The sequence below is a fragment of the Pseudophryne corroboree genome, chromosome 6 (assembly GCF_028390025.1).
Source record: "Pseudophryne corroboree isolate aPseCor3 chromosome 6, aPseCor3.hap2, whole genome shotgun sequence".
NCBI classification, from domain to species: Eukaryota; Metazoa; Chordata; class Amphibia; order Anura; family Myobatrachidae; genus Pseudophryne; species Pseudophryne corroboree.
In genome coordinates, this window is record NC_086449.1 from 524154135 (window position 1) to 524173935 (window position 19801).

Consider the following 19801-nt stretch of genomic DNA (forward strand, 5'->3'; position numbering starts at 1 on the left):
CATGTCTGAAGAGGTGAGTTTTCAGGGAACGTTTAAAGATTTGGAGACTAGAGGCGAGTCTAATTGTGCGTGGGAGGGCATACCACAGAGTGGGTGAAGCCCGGATAAAGTCCTGTAATTTTGAGTGTGAACAAGTAATGCGTGTGGATGAGAGACGTAGATCTTGTGCAGAGCGGAGAGGTCGGGTAGGGAGATATTTTGAGATGAGTGAAGAGATGTATGTTGGTGCAGTTTGGTTAATAGCCTTGTATGTCAGTAAAAATATTTTATATTTAATACGGTAGAATACCGGTAACCAATGGAGGGACTGACAGAGCGGATCTGCAGACGATGAACGTCTAGCGAGGAAGATTAGCCTCGCAGCTGCATTCAAAATGGATTGTAGTGGTGAGAGCCTATGTTTGGGAAGACCGGTCAGGAGACTATTACAATAATCAATGCGGGAGATAATGAGAGCATGGATTAGAGTTTTTGCTGTGTCTTGTGTAAGATATGGTCGTATTTTGATATGTTTCTTAGATGTATGTAACATGATCTCGAGCCCGATTGAATGTGGGGAACAAAGGACAGTTCAGAGTCAAGAATGACACCTAGGCAGCGAGCTTGTGGGGTAGGGATGATTGCCGAGTTCTCAACAGTGATAGAGATATCAGGTTGGAAACTACTATTGGCCAGTGGAAATATAATTAATTCTGTTTTGGAAATATTACGTTTGAGGTGGCGAGATGTCATCCAAGATGAAATGGCAGAAAGGCATTCAGTGACACGGCCCAATACAGATGGTGACAAATCAGGGGAAGATAGGTAGATTTGAGTATCATCCGCATACACATGGTACTGAAATCCGAAAGAGTTGATTAGTTTGCCAAGAGATGTGGTATTTATAGAGAAAAGCAGATGACCTAACACTGAGCCTTGTGGTACTCCCAACTGAGAGAGGTAGTGAAGAAGAGGTGGAATCAGAGAAACGAACACTGAAGGAGCGATTAGATAGGTAGAATGAGAACCAAGAAAGGGCTGTGTCCTGAATACCTAGGGATTGTAGTGTTTGTATGCGAAGAAAGTGGTCAACAGTGTCAAAAGCAGCAGAGAGATCAAGGAGAATAAGTAGAGTAATGTCCTTTAGATTTAGCAGTGACCAAATCATTCACTACCTTAGTCAGTGCTGTCTCTGTGGAGTGTTGGGCCCGAAATCCTGACTGAAGTGGGTCCAGTAGGCTGTGTGAGTTAAGAAAGTGTGTGAGGCGAGTGTAGGCAAGTCTCTCAAGTAGCTTGAGGGGCATGGGAGCTGAGAGATGGGGCGGTAGTTTGAGAGAGAGTTCGGGTCAGAGTTTGATCATAAGCATTATATTTTCTTATATGTTTGAAGCAATTTTGTCAAATATTTTGGTAATACTTGTAAAGTAATGAAGAACAGATTGCAAAGTAGCAACATAAATAGATTGCTTCCAAGAAACTGTTACAGTGCAGAATGATTTTCGTCCCTTCTGTCATGTCTGTTGCCATGTTGTTGAATATACACAGTGCAAGTTGTTATATAATGTTGCAGATAGGACTTTCAGCTTTACACAAAATGCAAATGGTTTACTGTACAAATCACAAAGCCAAAATACTATAATACAGACCTGCTAAGATGTAGCAATCATACTAGCAAGCATTAAATAAATATTGTTAACCTGTTGGTAATGAATATTTGCAAATGACATGCTGCAATTCGGGTAAATGTTTTTAAGTCACTGACTGTGCCATTTAAGAATCAATTGTGGTTCTTGTCATAGTGTGACAGTCTGTTACTACTTGGCAAACACATCTAGCTTAGTTATTTGGTATATAGGTCACTTGAAATGTTATTGAAATGTAAAGGGACAGTGCATTTCCCTGCACTTATACAGCCTGTGAGGCGCTCATCCATCAAACTCTTATCATCTTCTATTACTGCCAATTGAGCTTCATTTGACCTCTGCTTCTATATGAATTTTCTGGATTCCATCCATAAACTGTCTCCATAATGATACCTATAACATTGAAATAGACAAACTATATTTTAAAATCTTTTAGCTCATTTCTATTATTTTTCAGGCTTTCTAAGAAATAGCATACTTTTGTCAGTAGGATAAAATTCACAATTTACCTGACACGTGCTGGGGCCAGCGCTAGGGATAATATATACACTACCCAGACACGTTCACTTCTCCTGTACAGCTACGGGTTACAAGAAATGAAGTCAAGTGGGTTTTACGAATTATCTATAACAGCTTTTTATCAAATGGGATAGATGTTAAAATCTTTTAAATGTAGATTTCTCTAACGTCCTAAGTGGATGCTGGGGACTCCGTAAGGACCATGGGGAATAGCGGCTCCGCAGGAGACTGGGCACAAAATTAAAGCTTTAGAACTACCTGGTGTGCACTGGCTCCTCCCCCTATGACCCTCCTCCAAGCCTCAGTTAGATTTTTGTGCCCGAACGAGAAGGGTGCACACTAGGTGGCTCTCCTGAGCTGCTTAGTGAAAAGTTTAGTTTTAGGTTTTTTATTTTCAGTGAGACCTGCTGGCAACAGGCTCACTGCATCGAGGGACTAAGGGGAGAAGAAGCGAACTCACCTGCGTGCAGAGTGGATTGGGCTTCTTAGGCTACTGGACATTAGCTCCAGAGGGACGATCACAGGCCCAGCCATGGATGGGTCCCAGAGCCGCGCCGCCGGCCCCCTTACAGAGCCAGAAGACAGAAGAGGTCCGGAAAATCGGCGGCAGAAGACGTCCTGTCTTCAACAAGGTAGCGCACAGCACTGCAGCTGTGCGCCATTGCTCTCAGCACACTTCACACTCCGGTCACTGAGGGTGCAGGGCGCTGGGGGGGGGGCGCCCTGAGACGCAATAAAAACACCTTGGATGGCAAAAAATGCATCACATATAGCTCCTGGGCTATATGGATGCATTTAACCCCTGCCAGAATACATAGAAAAACGGGAGATAAGGCCGCCGATAAGGGGGCGGAGCCTATCTCATCAGCACACTGGCGCCATTTTCCCTCACAGCTCCGTTCGAGGGAAGCTCCCTGGCTCTCCCCTGCAGTCACTACACGACAGAAAGGGTTAAAAAAGAGAGGGGGGGCACTAATTACGCGCAGTATTAAAGATACAGCAGCTATAAGGGGAAAAACACTTATATAAGGTTATCCCTGTATATATATATAGCGCTCTGGTGTGTGCTGGCAAACTCTCCCTCTGTCTCCCCAAAGGGCTAGTGGGGTCCTGTCCTCTATCAGAGCATTCCCTGTGTGTGTGCTGTATGTCGGTACGTTTGTGTCGACATGTATGAGGAGAAAAATGATGTGGAGACGGAGCAGATTGCCTGTAATAGTGATGTCACCCCCTAGGGGGTCGACACCTGAGTGGATGAACTGTTGGAAGGAATTACGTGACAGTGTCAGCTCTGTATAAAAGACAGTGGTTGACATGAGGCAGCCGGCTACTCAGCTTGTGCCTGTCCAGACGTCTCATAGGCCGTCAGGGGCTCTAAAGCGCCCGTTACCTCAGATGGCAGATATAGACGCCGACACGGATACTGACTCCAGTGTCGACGGTGAAGAGACAAATGTGACTTCCAGTAGGGCCACACGTTACATGATTGAGGCAATGAAAAATGTTTTACACATTTCTGATAATACGAGTACCACCAAAAAGGGTATTATGTTCGGTGAGGAAAAACTACCTGTAGTTTTCCTGAATCTGAGAAATTAAATGAGGTGTGTGATGATGCGTGGGTTTCCCCCCATAACAACTGATAATTTCTAAAATGTTATTGGCATTATATCCTTTCCCGCCAGAGGTTAGGGTGCGTTGGGAAACACCCCCTAGGGTGGATAAAGCGCTCACACGCTTGTAAGGGCTCTACCCTCTCCTGAGATGGCCGCCCTTAAGGATCCTGCTGATAGAAAGCAGGAGGGTATCCTAAAATGTATTTACACACATACTGGTGTTATACTGCGACCAGCAATCGCCTCAGCCTGGATGTGCAGTGCTGGGTTGGCGTGGTCGGATTCCCTGACTGAAAATATTGATACCCTAGATAGGGACAGTATATTTTTGCCTATAGAGCATTTAAAAGATGCATTTCTATATATGCATGATGCACAGCGGAATATTTGCCGACTGGCATCAAGTCTAAGTGCGTTGTCCATTTCTACCAGTAGAGGGTTATGGACACGACAGTGGTCAGGTGATGCGGATTTCAAACGGCATTTGGAAGTATTGCCTTATTAAGGGGAGGAGTTATTTGGGGTCGGTCTTTCAGACCTGGTGGCCACGGCAACAGCTGGGAAATCCACGTTTGTACCCCAGGTCGCCTCTCAACATGAGAAGACGCCGTATTATCAGGCGCAGTCTTTTCGTGGACAAGCGGGCAAAAGGTTCCTCATTTCTGCCCCGTGACAGAGGGAGAGGAAAAAGGCTGCAGAAATCAGCCAGTTCCCAGGAACAGAAACCCTCTCCCGCCTCTGCCAAGCCCTCAGTATGACGCTGGGGCTTTACAAGCAGAATCAGGCACGGTGGGGGGCCCGTCTCAATGAATTTCAGCGCGCAGTGGGCTCACTCGCAAGTAGACCCCTGGATCCTTCAGGTGATATCTCAGGGGTACAAATTGGAATTCGAGACGTCTCCCCCTCGCCGTTTCCTAAAGTCGGCTTTACCGATGTCTCCTTCTGACAGGGAGACAGTTTTGGAAGCCATTCACAAGCTGTATTCCCAGCAGGTGATAATCAAGGTACCCCTCCTGCAACAGGGAACGGGGTATTATTCCACACTGTTGTGGTACCGAAGCCGGACGGCTCGGTGAGACCGATTCTAAATCTAAAATCTTTGAACACTTACATACAGAGGTTCAAATTCAAGATTGAGTCACTCAGAGCAGTGATTGCGAACCTGGAAGAAGGGGACTACATGATGTCTCGGGACATCAAGGATGCTTACCTTCATGTCCAAATTTACCCTTCTCACCAAGGGTACCTCAGGTTTATGGTACAGAACTGTCACTATCAGTTCAGACGCTGCCGTTTGGATGGTCCACGACACCCAGGGTGTTTACCAAGGTAATGGCCGAAATGATGATATTCCTTCGAAGGAAGGGAATTTTAGTTATCCCTTACTTGGACGATTCCCTGATAAGGGTAAGATCCAGGGAACAGTTGGAGGTCGGTGTAGCACTATCTCAGGTAGTGTTGCGGCAGCACGATTGGATTCTCAATATTCCAAAATCGCAGCTGGTTCCGACGACTCGTCTTCTGTTCCTATGGATGATCCTGGACACAGTCCAGAAAAAGGTGTTTCTCCCGGAGGAGAAAGCCAGGGAGTTATCCGAGCTAGTCAGGAACCTCCTAAAACCGAGCCAAGTCTCAGTGCATCAATGCACAAGGGTTCTGGGTAAAATGGTGGCTTCCTACGAAGCAATCCCATTCGGCAGATTCCACGCAAGAACTTTCCAGTGGGACCTGCTGGACAAATGGTCCGGGTCGCATCTTCAGATGCATCAGCGGATAACCCTGTCACCAAGAACAAGGGTGTCCCTCCTGTGGTGGTTGCAGAGTGCTCATCTTCTAGAGGGCCGCAGATTTGGCATTCAGGACTGGGTCCTGGTGACCACGGATGCCAGCCTGCGAGGCTGGGGAGCAGTCACACAGGGAAGGAATTTCCAGGGCTTATGGTCAAGCCTGGAGACATCACTTCACATAAATATCCTGAAGCTAAGGGCCATTTACAATGCTCTAAGCTTAGCAAGACCTCTGCTTCAAGGTCAGCCGGTGTTGATCCAGTCGGACAACATCACGGCAGTCACCCACGTAAACAGACAGGGTGGCACAAGAAGCAGGAGGGCAATGGCAGAAGCTGCAAGGATTCTTCGCTGGGCGGAAAATCATGTGATAGCACTGTCAGCAATTCCGGGAGTGGACAACTGGGAAGCAGACTTCCTCAGCAGACACGACCTCCACCCGGGAGAGTGGGGACTTCACCCAGAAGTCTTCCACATGATTATAAACCGTTGGAAAAAACTCGACAGGTATTACGCCAGGTCAAGGGACCCTCAGGCAATAGCTGTAGACGCTCTGGTAACACCGTGGGTGTACCAGTCAGTGTATGTGTTCCCTCATCTGCCTCTCATACCCAAGGTACTGAGATTGATAAGATGGAGAGGAGTAAGCACTATATTCATGGCTCCGGATTGGCCAAGAAGGACTTGGTAACCGGAACTTCAAGAGATGCTCACGGAGGATCCGTGGCCTCTACCTCTAAGAAGGGACCTGCTCCAGCAAGGACCCTGTCTGTTCCAAGACTTACCGCGACTGCGTTTGACGGCATGGCGGTTGAACGCCGGATCCTGAAGGAAAAAAGGCATTCCGGATGAAGTCATCCCTATCCTGATCAAAGCCTGGAAGGATGTAACCGCAAAACATTATCAGCGCATTTGGCGAAAATATGTTGCGTGGTGCGAGGCCAGTAAGGCCCGACGGAGGAAATTCAACTGGGTCGATTCCTACATTTCCTGCTAACAGGAGTGTCTATGGGCCTGAAATTGGGGTCCATTAAGGTTCAAATTTCGGCCCTGTCAATTTTCTTCCAAAAAGAACTAGCTTCAGTCCCTGAAGTTCAGACGTTGTAAAAGGGGTACTGCATATACAGCCTCCTTTTGTGCCTCCAGTGGCACTTTGGGATCTCAATGTAGTTTTTGGGTTCCAAAAAGTCACATTGGTTTGAACCACTTAAATCTGTGGAGTTAAAATATCTCACATGGAAAGTGGTCATGCTGTTGGCCCTGGCCTGGGCCAGGCGCGTGTCAGAATTGGCGGCTTTATCCTGTAAAAGCCCTTATCTGATTTTCCATTCGGACAGGGCGGAATTGAGGACTCGTCCTCAGTTTCTCCCTAAGGTGGTTTCAGCGTTTCACCTGAACCAACCTATTGTGGTGCCTGCGGCTACTAGGGACTTGGAGGACTCCAAGTTGCTAGACGTTGTCAGGGCCCTGAAAATATATGTTTCCAGGACGGCTGGAGTCAGAAAATCTGACTCGCTGTTTATCCTGTATGCACCCAACAAGCTGGGTGCTCCTGCTTCTAAGCAGACTATTGCTCGTTGGATTTGTAGTACAATTCAGCTTGCACATTCTGTGGCAGGCCTGCCACAGCCAAAAATCTGTAAATGCCCACTCCACAAGGAAGATCGGCTCATCTTGGGCGGCTGCCCGAGGGGTCTCGGCTTTACAACTTTGCCGAGCAGCTACTTGGTCAGGAGCAAATACGTTTTGTAAAATTCTACAAAATTGATACCCTGGCTGAGGAGGACCTGGAGTTCTCTCATTTGGTGCTGCAGAGTCATCCGCACTCTCCCGCCCGTTTGGGAGCTTTGGTATAATCCCCATGGTCCTTACGGAGTCCCCAGCATCCACTTAGGACGTTAGAGAAAATAAGAATTTACTTACCGATAATTCTATTTCTCGTAGTCCGTAGTGGATGCTGGGCGCCCATCCCAAGTGCGGATTGTCTGCAATACTGGTACATAGTTATTGTTACCAAAAAATCGGGTTATTGCTGTAGTGAGCCATCTTTTCTAGAGGCTCCTCTGTTATCATGCTGTTAACTGGGTTTAGATCACGAGTTGTACGGTGTGATTGGTGTGGCTGGTATGAGTCTTACCCGGGATTCAAAATCCTTCCTTATTGTGTACGCTCGTCCGGGCACAGTATCCTAACTGAGGCTTGGAGGAGGGTCATAGGGGGAGGAGCCAGTGCACACCAGGTAGTTCTAAAGCTTTACTTTTGTGCCCAGTCTCCTGCGGAGCCGCTATTCCCCATGGTCCTTACGGAGTCCCCAGCATCCACTACGGACTACGAGAAATAGAATTATCGGTAAGTAAATTCTTATTTTCATTATTCTAACCCTTATCTATGGAATTAGGTCTCGTTTATATATGAATTTGTAACACTGGTTTGTATTCCCCAAAAAAACCTGAGAAAAAATGTGTATAAATAAGGAAATAGCAATAGGCAGCTGTCTATTCTGCTACCCTAAGAAATATATAGATCTAAAATCTGCCCGTTACCATGTGTTGTACGCACATTATTATATTTATCTATTTAGAATATGCATATACACATATTAAAGTTCCCACAGCAGTTTCTTCAGTTATTTTCCCTTGCTAGAAAACATTCCTGTTACAGGAAAATCCAAAGTGATGTTGCCCTCTTCACGGAAACTGCCGGAGCAGGATTCTGGAGAGGATGAGGAGGAGGATATGCAGGTGGGCGAGTAGAATGAGGAGGAAATCCTCCAGTACTTCACTTACTCAGAGTGACTGCAAAGCACTTTTGATTAGTGTCAGGGACATAGTGAACGAGGCTGAAAGAAAGGAGCTGACTGAGAAGAAAACTGCAGCAGAATTACAGGGATGAACCACATCAGGCTGTGTCAGCACAAAATACCATTAATGTTCATTCTGATATATCAGAGCACACATTCATGCTTTATAAAAATCCAGTTTCATTTTCAAGATTAGAATAACAGGAAATGCTGCAACAAGTAGCACAATTGTGGTATTACTGACTCTATGGAACCCATACAGATAAAGAGCACTAAGACGGATTGTATTTAACACATTTTCTGTTACGTCCCAGAGGATACTGGGGTCCATTTAGTACCATGGGGTATAGATGGGTCCACTAGGAGCCATGGGCAAATTAAGAATTTGATAGTGTGGGCTGGCTCCTCTCTTTGCCCCTCCTACCAGACTAAGTTTAGAAAATGTGCCTGGAGGAGCCGGTCATGCTGAAGGAAGCTCCTGAAGAGTTTTCTGCATTTATTTTATATGTTTGTTATTTTCAGGCAGGACTGGATGGCACCAGCCTGTCTGCTTCGTGGGACATAGTGGGGGGAACGGCCCAACCTCTTGAAGAGTTAATGGTCCCGTTCCCCGCTGACAGGACACTGAGCTCCTGAGGAAACTTTTTACAAGCCCATCACGGCAAGCGTACAGTTCCGCAGCACGCCGCCACCCCTAACAGAGCCTGAAGAATGAAGAGTGAGACGACTGAGCTGGCCGTTATGGCGGCATGAGGGTACGGAGACGCACGGCTTCTAAAAGGGGCGGAATGCTACTCCGGACACCGTACACAACTGTGTCCCCGTACACTGTATCCAGTATCCATACTTGCACAACAGCCTTAAAACGGTTTTCTCCATTTTAAGCACCAGATTCCTCAGCCAGTATAAAAAAAGCGGGAAGATGGCACGCCATTGAAGGGGCGGGGCTTCACTATGAGAGGATCCAGCAGCTCACCAGCGCTATTTTCCCTCTTCAGTGAACACAGACGCTGACAGGACAGGGACGCGCAGCTCCTCCAGTGTGCCTCCAAATTAACTCAGCGGTACCAGGGGGTCATAGCAGAGGGGGAGCGATTACTAGTGTACTATATCTTAGTCTGCGACCTGGCTAAGCTTGGCATTAACGATAAGGGCACGGTGGGGGCTGGCTCCAAACAACTCTGCGTCTCCCTGAAGGGCTCATTGTGGGTTAATTGTGCTTAACCTTTCGTGTGTGTGTGTGTGTGTGTGTGTGTGTGTGTGTGTGTGTGTGTGTGTGTGTGCTGTCACATTACATTATGTCAGGCAAAGAGTGTGTGTCTTGTACCATAGAGTGTTCCTCTTCATCAGGGGGCTCACTACTGGGTACTCAGGGTTCACAGACTAGCGGGGCTGAACTGGAATGGGTGATCTCAACTCTTTCTACAAAATTGTCCCACAATGAGAAAGAGACGCAATGCTTAAAACAGGCTGTGGATGAGTTTATGAACAGAGACTCAATCCCCAAGACAGCGTCTCAATCCCCTCCAATTTGTCCGCAAAAGCGATCTCTGGCCCATATCCTGCAGTCTGACACTGACAGGTCAGACATGGAGGAGAGGGAGGTGGACTCAGAGGGGGATGGATGCAGCTCTGGCACACGGAATAGAGGCTCTAATAGAGGCTATCAGAGATGTTCTGCATATTCCTGATAAGGTGTCAGGGGAGTGTGAGGAATCTTATTTCAATGTAAAAAAGAAGTCCTTAGTCACTTTTCCTGCGTCCAAAGGAATTGAATACCCTGTTTGAAGAACCTTGGGTTAATCCTGATAAGTTTCAGTTCCCTAAAAGGTTACTCTCATCTTTTCCTTTTCCTCTGGAGGATAGGAAAAAATTGGAAAATCCACCGATAGTGGACGCATCAGTCTCTAGGCTGTCACGTAAAATTGTATTGCCTGTTCCTGGTGCAGCCTCCGTAAAGGATACGGCTGATCGTAAAATTGAGACTACACTCAAATCATTGTACACAGCTGCTGGGGTGGCCCAAAGACCCACTATTGCATGTGCGTGAATCTCTAAAGCCATTGCAAAATGGTCAGGTAACCTAAATGAGGGGTTAGATTCCTTATCTAGGGAGGATGTTGTCTTACTCCTGCAGCATATACAGGACTCTGCGAACTTTATGGTGGAAGCCATAAAGGAAATAGGCGTGCTTAACGCATGCACCACCGCTATGGCAGTGTCGGCACGCAGAGGCTTGTGGCTACGCCAGTGGACTGTTGACGCGGATTCCAAGAAAGGCGTGGAAGGCCTTCCATTCACAGGAGAGGGCTTGTTCGGAGATGAATTAGACAAATAGATCTCCACAGCTACTGCAGGTAAGTCTACGTATCTTCCTTCCGCAGCCCCCCCCCCCCCCCCCCCCCCAACCAAGAAGACTTATTCAGCTTCTAAGTTACAGTCCTTTCGGACTGCCAAATTTGACGGCAAATCCAGAGGTGCTTCTATGTCCTCCAGCGTCGCAAGAGGTAAACCACGCAAACCAGCAACAGCAGATGCTCAGGCTCTGCTTCCTAAAAGACTTTAGCATGACGGTGGACCGCAATGCCTGGAGGGCTGTCAGGTGGGAGCTCGCCTACAATTCTTCAGTCAAATCTAGTAAAATTTGTGCCAGGATCCATGGGTCATAAATCTTATTTCCCAGGGATGCAGACTGGAGTTCCAAGAGCTCCCACCTCACAGATTCTACAAATCAGGCTTGCCAGTTTCACAAGAGGCAAGTATAACTTTATAACATGCTACCCAAAAATTGGTACAGAGTCACGTCATTGTTCCAGTTCCACCTCATCAGCTAAACTAGGAAACAAGGGGTACTATTCCAACTTGTTTGTTGTACCGAAACTGGACAGTTCGTAAGACTAGTTTTGAACCTCAAGTCGTTGAACCCGTACTTACGAGTGTTCAAATTCAAGATGGAGTCTCTGAGAGCGGTGATCTCAGGTCTGGAGGAGGGAAAATTCCTAGTGTCTCTGGATATCAAGGATGTGTACCTTCACATTCCGATCTGGCCGCCTCATCAGGCTTACCTACGGTTTGTACTGCAGGACTATCACTACCAGTTCCAGGCCCTGCCATTTGGTCTCTCCACTGCACCGAGGGTGTTCACCAAGGTGATGGCAGAGATTATGTTTCTACTCCGCAAACAGGGAGTGAACATAATTCCGTACCTGGACGGTCTCCTGATAAAGGCTGTTTCCAGGGAGCAGTTGTTGGAGAACATTGGTCTCACAACCAGTTTACTCCTGGATAATGGGTGGATTCTGAACCTACCAAAATCTCACCTAGAACCAATGCAGAAGCTTCATTTCCTGGGAATGATACTGGACACAGAGTCTCAGAAAGTGTTCCTTCCTTTTGAAAAGGCAATGGTAATCCAGTCGATGGTTTGGGCCGTCTTGAAGCCGACCTGAATCTCAGTACATCTCTGCATCCGCCTTCTGGGGAAAAGGGTGTCTTCTTACGAAGCAATTCAGTATGGAAGGTTTCATGCAAGGCCCTTCCAGCTGGATCTGTTGGACAAATGGTCTGGATCGCATCTTCACATGCACCAGAGGATTCGTCCGTCGCCGAAAGCCAGGATCTCCCTCCTGTGGTGGCTACAAACTTCTCACCTAGTGAAGGGTCAAGGGTTCGGGATTCAGAATTGGATACTTTTAACCACAGACTCAAGCCTCAGAGGTCGGGGTGCAGTCATCCAGGGGGTACAGTTTCAGGGAAGATGGTCAAGTCAGGAAGTCATCCTTCCAATAAACATCCTGGAGCTCAAGGCTATATACAGTCCCTTCTGCAGGCCTTATCTCTTCTTCAGAATCAGGCCATTTAAGTCCAGTCGGACAATGTGACGGCGGTAACGTACATAAGCCGACAGGGCGAAATGAAAAGCAGAGCCGCAATGTCAGAGGTGTCAAGAATTCTCCTCTGAGCAGAAAAACACGCCATGGCGTTGTCGGTGATCTTCATTCCATGAGTAGACAACTGGGAAACATGCACCCGGGGGAATGGGGCCTCCACCCAGAGGTGTTCCAGTGGCTAACACGTCGGTGGGGGGTTGGAGGAAATGGGGATGACTCCGCACCAGTCATGAGTGGATGAAAGTATATTGATTAGTGAAGACCAGCAATTCGCATTTTATATGGCTAATTGCTCAATATTAAACCTGCTTGTGGTGCACCAAAGAGTCAGTAATCAAGTAGACGTACAAAGGAGAAAATAAAAAAGTCTCTTGGTTGGGGCACTCTTGAAGAAAAGGACGTATGTCAGTATGTATAATAATAGAAACATAAGATATAACTTTTATTCAAAATATTTTAAAAAATAATTTTATAAAATAGTCCCCTATCACAAAGAGATTACTAAAATACTGATGAATATCAGTGTAAATATTAGCAGCAGCGGTGACGGGAATTAATAACCCGTGTAAACAGTCCTATTTTGACTAGTATTGCGCAGCCCATGCGGACTTATGCTGTCATATACTACTGGTAAACTATTATCACCCTTTTTTTTTCAGCATAGATATAATTAAGGGCATGTGAGAGTAACCGCCAATGGTAAATTATTATAGGAGAGCAAAGCAACAGGATGAATCTGCTGTCAATGTTAGACCAGAGTGTCCCCAAATCTCCAGCCTACTACACAGAGTATTCCCAGGTGGTCTCTCGCCTGGTACTGACCCGGCCCTATACTGTATAGCTTCCAAGATCGGACGAGATTGGGCACATGCAGTATGGTATGATAGTAGGTCAAAGGAATACTGAATGCCTCTCCTCCAGAATCATTGATGAGAGTTCGTGAAGAAAGTCAAAAGAAAACAGAGCGGGATCTGCTGTTGGTGTTAGGCAGTAGAATAAGCCTACCAGTTGGAGAACTGCCGTAGGCAAGGTTACTGAATCAAAAATGAGAGTCCCTGAAAAGAGAATGTGAGAGGAATTGTCCTCTGTTGTACCTATTGGCGATATAAGAGCACTGGTATAGCCCTTCCCATGAACTGGGAATAAATATATTTGAACTTAAGGCTGGAACCCGTTTGGACAGATTAAATTCGAAAAATACACCTTCTGGAAAATCAGTAATTTTTGTGACAATGATGTGGTAATACCACCTTAAACTAAGCAATTTACCAACACCACTGTTCTATGGATGCTGGAACATAAGGTCCAAAACATAGGACAAAATTGATCATATATTGTTTCCCAGTGTATACTGCTTATGTTTTGTTCACAAAGTTCCTATATGAATATATAGATTTTTGGAGCGAAGCATATAACTTGATGAATACAGGCTCTTATATCAACATAGAATTCCACAGAAACTCTTATATATATATGGGTGTGGTCACAATGGTGTGCAAATACACCTTAGGATATCCATATGGTATCGCTAAACGGTCAATTAGGATTCCAACAAGGGGATAAACTAATCCTTATATGTACTCAGGTCACAGAGAAATCAGAGAGAGCAATAAACAGATACAACACATCTTGCTTATGTACAAAAGGGCTGTTGTATTGAGATTACCAATAATTAATGTTGTCAGTAAACTCTGACTCACGTATATGAAACCTGGTATTGGGCAATAATACTGACATCTGCAGCTTTCCTATGCAAATATTGCCAAAGGAGAGCATGCACATTGGAGAGTGCTATTGTCTACAAGTGGTAGTGGTCCGCACTGGGGCCAGTAATCGGACACCTCTCTTGGTGCATATGCTGTGTGATATGTTACCAATACCTCTGCTTCACGATGTTTGCATGATGAAGTGCGCTGTAAAGTAGCCGCCCCTGCTGCCGCGATCGTGACCACGGGGAGGAGCGCCTGGTATGAAGCTGTGGAGGAACTGCTCGTGCCGCCGCTACTCCGTGAGCTCTGGACTAGTTCACTATTCCTTGTGCTGGATTGCTGCTGAGGGACGTCGGTGGGGGTATCCATAAATCGACATGATGGCCTCTCGACTCAACAAGAAGTTCAAGCGGTATTGTTCCAGGTCGGGGGACCTGGAACAATACAAGCTGTAGCGGTCGACGCCCTGACAACTCCGTGGGTGTACAAGCTGGTGTACTTGTTTCCTCCCCTTCCTGTGATCCCAAGAATTCTCAAAAGAATAAAAAGGAAAAGAGTTCAAGCAATTCTCATTGCTCCGGACTGGCCGCGAAGGGCCTGGTATTCGGATCTTCTCGATATGCTAATCGAAGATCCGTGGCCTCTGCCTCTTCGAGAGGATCTTCTGCAACAGAGCCCGTTTGTCTATCAAGACATACCATGGCTACATTTGACGGCATGGAAGTTGAATGGCTGATTCTACCCTGGATAGGGATTCCTGACAAAGTCATCCCGACTATGATCCAGGCCAGGAAGGGGATAACGTCAAAGTATTACCATTGTATCTGGAAAAAATATTTCTCTTGGTGTGAGAGCAGACATTATTCCACGGTGGAATTTCATCTGGGACGTTTCCTGCTTTTTCTGCAGTCGGGAGTTAATGTGGGCCTACGCCTAGGCTCCATAAAAGTTCAGATTTCGGCCTTGTCTATTTTCTTTCAGAAACAATTGGCTTCTCTCCCTGAGGTCCAGACGTTTTTGAAAGGTGTTCTTCACATCCAACCTCCCTTTGTGCCTGCCACGGCACCTTGGGATCTCAATGTGGTTCTGACATTCCTCCAATCGGACTGGTTTGAACCGTTACAGTATGTAGACATTAAGTATCTTACGTGGAAGACCGTCACACTGTTGGTCTTGGCTTCGGCAAGGCACGTGTCAGAGCTAGGGGCGTTGTCTCACAAGAGCCGCTACTTTATTTTCCATGAGGACAGAGCTGAACTCAGGACTCGTCAGCAATCCCTTCCTAAGGTGGTGTCGGCGTTTCACATCAACCAGCCAATTGTGGTCCCGGTTTTTACTGACACCTCTGCTACTTCAAAGTCCTTGGACGTTGTAAGGGCTTTGAAGGTATATTTAAAGCAAACTGCTCGTCACAGGAAATTGGACTCGCTGTTCGTTCTATATGATGCCAACAAGACACTGTGTCCTGCTTCAAAGCAGTCAATTGGCCGCTGGATCAGGCTCACTATCCAACATGCTTATTCCACGGTAGGCTTGCCGATTCCAAAATCTGTACAGGCCCACTCTACTAGGTTGGTGGGTTCCTCTTGGGCAGCTGCCCGTGGTGTCTGCTGAGCAGCTACTTGGTCGGGTTCAAACACGTTTGCCAAGTTTTATAAGTTCGATACCTTGGCCTCTGAGGACCTTCAGTTTGGTCAGTCAGTTCTGGAGGAACCTCAGCACTCTCCCACTCAGTTTGGGAGCTTTGGTACTTCCCCATGGTACTAAATGGATTCCCAGTATCCCCTACGACGTAAGAGAAAATAGGATTTAAATGACCTATTGGTATATCCTTTTCTCGTAGTCCGTAGGGGTTACTGGGCGCCCACCCAGTGCTTTGTTCTTCCTGCACGGTTACTTGGTTAACTACTGTTGTTTGGTTCAGCTCTTGCTGTTCCAGTTTACAAGTTTGGTTAGCATGGCTTTCCTCTTGTTCTGGTTGTGCTGGTTCGAAATCTCACCACTTTTCCTCTCTATTTCCTTCTCTCAAAGTATGTCCATCTCCTCGGGCACAGTTTCCTAGACTGAGTCTGGTAGGAGGGGCATAGAGGGAGGAGCCAGCACACATTTTCAAACTTCTATAGTGCCCATGGCTCCAAGTGGACCTGTCTATACCCCATGGTAGTAAATGGATTCCCAGTATCCCCTATGGACTACGAGAAAAGGATTTACCGGTAGGTAATTAAAATTCTATTATTACAGCTACTAGAACCTGCCATGATTGAGCTGCATAGAGCCCATTGGTCCCTAAAGCCAAAAAGCTAGCGCTGTCCTAGAAGTGCTGTTACATACAAAGATGCCATTATGTAGCAGGCAGAATAAATGGCCCATATTAAATGCACAGTTACGGCAATACATCACTTATCGAAGTCATCCAGCCTCTAGGACCCATGGCTCCAAGCAAGATCTCAAGACACTCAGCATGCCAAGAATATCACACATTTGAAAACTGGGACTATATAAATCGTAATTAGGCTTTATGTTCTTTCTCACTGTACAAGCTACCTATCCCTCTAATGGCATTTGACACTTTCTTTAAATAACGCTCCTAGTTTGTAAGAGAGCCTTGTGGATGCAACCATATCTTTCTCTGAGAGCAGTTGGCACCAGCATGTCGACATGGGCATACTGTCGGCAGTCTATCTTAGTTTTAGGCTGAGGTTAGGGATCATCCGTTGAAACCGCTATGGTAAAATGCAGGCTGTCAACATTCACAGTGTTGACATAATGTTCATGTCGACATTCAGCATTTGTGCTTGTAACCTCCTTCACTTGTGCATGAAGGCATTGGTCTCTATTGCAGTGCCATGAGTGTCCTCCACCATTTACCGTATACATTAAGGCACCAGAACTTACTTTTTTTCCTGGTTGTAATTTGTTATCTCGATATTCTCTGGCCAACATCGTTGAGGTTTCAGTTTCCCGCTGAACATCATTGCTGGCATATTTTGATAAGCAAATAAGAATTTGTGCATCTTCTGTTGTAATGTAATTTTATCATCCCTACAATAGTTGTCTTAAATGCTGACACATTTTTCCAGCTAATTCATTGGTGGCTGACTAAGTGTGGTATTGCAATGAAGTACTTTTATGACTTTCTTACTTTTCAAGAATCTCGGGAATTCTTCTGAAACTAAGACACCTCCTTATCGCTACATATTGGGGAATGTAGTTCTCAGACTAACAATAGTTTTTCTGAGAGGGTGTTTATTTCAGGCAACCTGGAACGTGTATCCTCCATTAGAACAAACATGATCGATGAGTGAACCTGCAAAATCCTTATGAACTCTTTGCCATAGGGATGAGAGTAATCCACAAGGGTGTCACAGTACAGTTTTGAATCTTTTGACATCCTTGATGATCTTCAGTTACTGCTTCATTGATTCTAGGCCATCATATGTAAATTGTATTTAAGGCCATTTTCCTGTAACAAGGTAAAACTGTTAATGTATAAAGCATTGTAGCCACTATTAACCACACATTAAAAAATTTTTTACATACAGATAATTGATCTCTTCTTTCTGAGAATTTAAGATACAATAGGCAGTATCCTATTACCCGCGGTCATTGACGCTGCCTCAGGCAGGCAAAACCAAATCCCCAAAATCAGGCCCGTTTTAATGGGAAAACGGGGCTGCTGCAGCCAAAAACACACAGGTTTCATTGAACTTGTGTGTTTTCATGAGGAAAGATATTTTTTTACAGACGATCCTAATTGAATAGCCTGTAAAAAAAAAACAACTGGTGAAACATCAGGAAAAGTACAAAAAACAGACATTTTTCGCGCCCAATGTTTTACCGTGGCTATTAGGATACCGCCCAATAAGTTGCCATGCTTCCTTTTACTTTACTGCCATAGTCTTAAGATAACACTGGATCATTGCTGTTTTATCAGTTGATGACTACATTAGGCTTTGAAAGCTGATCTACCAATATACAGTGATAGCTATCTACTCAGGAGCGGATTTCCCGCTAGGCAAACAAGGCACCTGCTTAGGGTCCGGGGTATCTCAAGGGACCCGCAAACACAGCTAATTCATGGAGCAATTTTTTATTGCCGGCGTAGAGTACTCCTGCCAGACTGCCCCCCCCCCCCCCTTCCATTTTATGTGTACACACCAGTGCTGATTGGGAGCCGGCATCAGCGCATGACAACCACCAGTGTGAGATGAAGGTAGGCCCCGCCTCCAGTTGTTCATACAGCTCAAACTGGTGTCTCGCTGATGGTGGCTGCCTGATTAGTGTACAGTGCGGGCCTGACGCCTCACCCGCAGTGCACCGCTGCGGAAAAGGCCCCACTCCACCACCCAGCTCCTGAACTGAGGCCATACAGGTATCGCTGGCAGCCTCTTCACCAGATTGCATCAGCAGCCGGAGACTGAGACGCTGCTTAGGAGGCTGCTGCCTGAGTGCTGAGGAGCTGCTGTCGATGTGCAGGGCCAGGAAGGTTCAGCAACCCCTGGTGAGTGTTCCATGTCCCTAGCCCAGTGTCCCCATCTCCCCTAGCGCATTGCCCCCCTATCTCACCATCCCACACCTATCCCAGTGTCTCCCTCTCCAACCTAGTGTTTCCCACCATCACCCTGCCAGCTCAGTGTCATCCCCCCCCCCAACCAGCCCACTGCCCCATCTCAGTTCCCCACATAGTACATCCCAACCAGTCTGGTGACAGTGTACTCCCTCTCTGTCATGCCAATGTCCCCCTTTCTGTAGCCTAGTGTTACCCCTCCCCAACCAGCCCATTGCCCTATGGTTATGGCTAAAGCAAGTTGGGAAAAGTACCTCTGATGTCACAAGGGGGAGGAGCAAGCTTCCGAACAGGGTACCCGAAATGTACCCTCGCAGGCTTGCCACACTTCGGTAGTACGCCATGCTAAAGGTAATAGTTGTTGACCTGGATGTAGCTCCTCCCCCTGACATCAGAGGTCCTTTAGCCCACTTGATTCTAGCATCTACCCACCAGTATATAAGATAAATTGATTATGTTTTAATATATAGTATTTTGTCACTGAATTCATACATTGTTTATTTAGATTTATATAATGTGTTAACTATTTCATCAGCTGGATGATCCACGGTGGCCAATGATATGGTGGACAGATCATTAATTGCAATAAATATAACTATAAAAATCCTCTCATGCAGCTACTTCCGAGGGATTTTTTTTTAATATTTAATTTAATTACTGCTCCATCTACCTTATTGAAGTCAGTTTTCACCTACTGATGTACCATCTGCAAGGATGTAACTACCGTGGTGCAGGGAGTGCGGTTGCTATGGGCCCCAGGCTGCTTCCAGGGCTCGCCTTACCACTGCATCCAGTCACACTGAAGAGTAAAGCCCCCACTGCCCGTCTTCTGGCTATCAAATCAAACTGCAGAGGCCCCTGCTTATTCACCCTCCAGCCAAACACGCTGCTGTCTGGCTGGCTCAGGACCACCATTTAGGAAGAGGAGAGAGGACTCAGAACAGGAGGGGCTGGCTTGCAGAGGCTTCTCTCTATATTGAACAGCCCATCACCACCGTTTCACTGGAGCGGGATGAATGCAACTGGCTTATAAGCTACCTGTGCGGCAGTATCATTTAATCACTAGTATACTGTAAGTGTGCAGAGGCAGGGTATGGTGGGTAAACGGATGGTCCAGGCAACTTTTTTTTTTCAGTTTAACAATGGTGTGGCAGTGCAGCTCTAGCGAAGCCTCTAGAAACATAGAATGTGACGGCAGATAAGAACCACTTGGCCCATCTAGTCTGCCCCTTTTTTTACCATATTTATTTTTATCTCAAACCTTATTTGATCCTTATTTCTTTGTAAGGAT

General features: G+C 46.3%; 1 protein-coding gene and 1 pseudogene across 18 annotated transcripts in view; one reads left to right on the forward strand and one right to left on the reverse strand.

Annotated features, from left to right (window-relative positions):
* GRIP1 (glutamate receptor interacting protein 1) overlaps window positions 1-19801 on the forward strand; it is an 871453-nt gene that overhangs the window by 726599 nt on the left and 125053 nt on the right. The gene's annotated exons all lie outside the window — the stretch shown is intronic.
* On the reverse strand, window positions 13009-13126 carry LOC134937450 (5S ribosomal RNA; annotated as a pseudogene).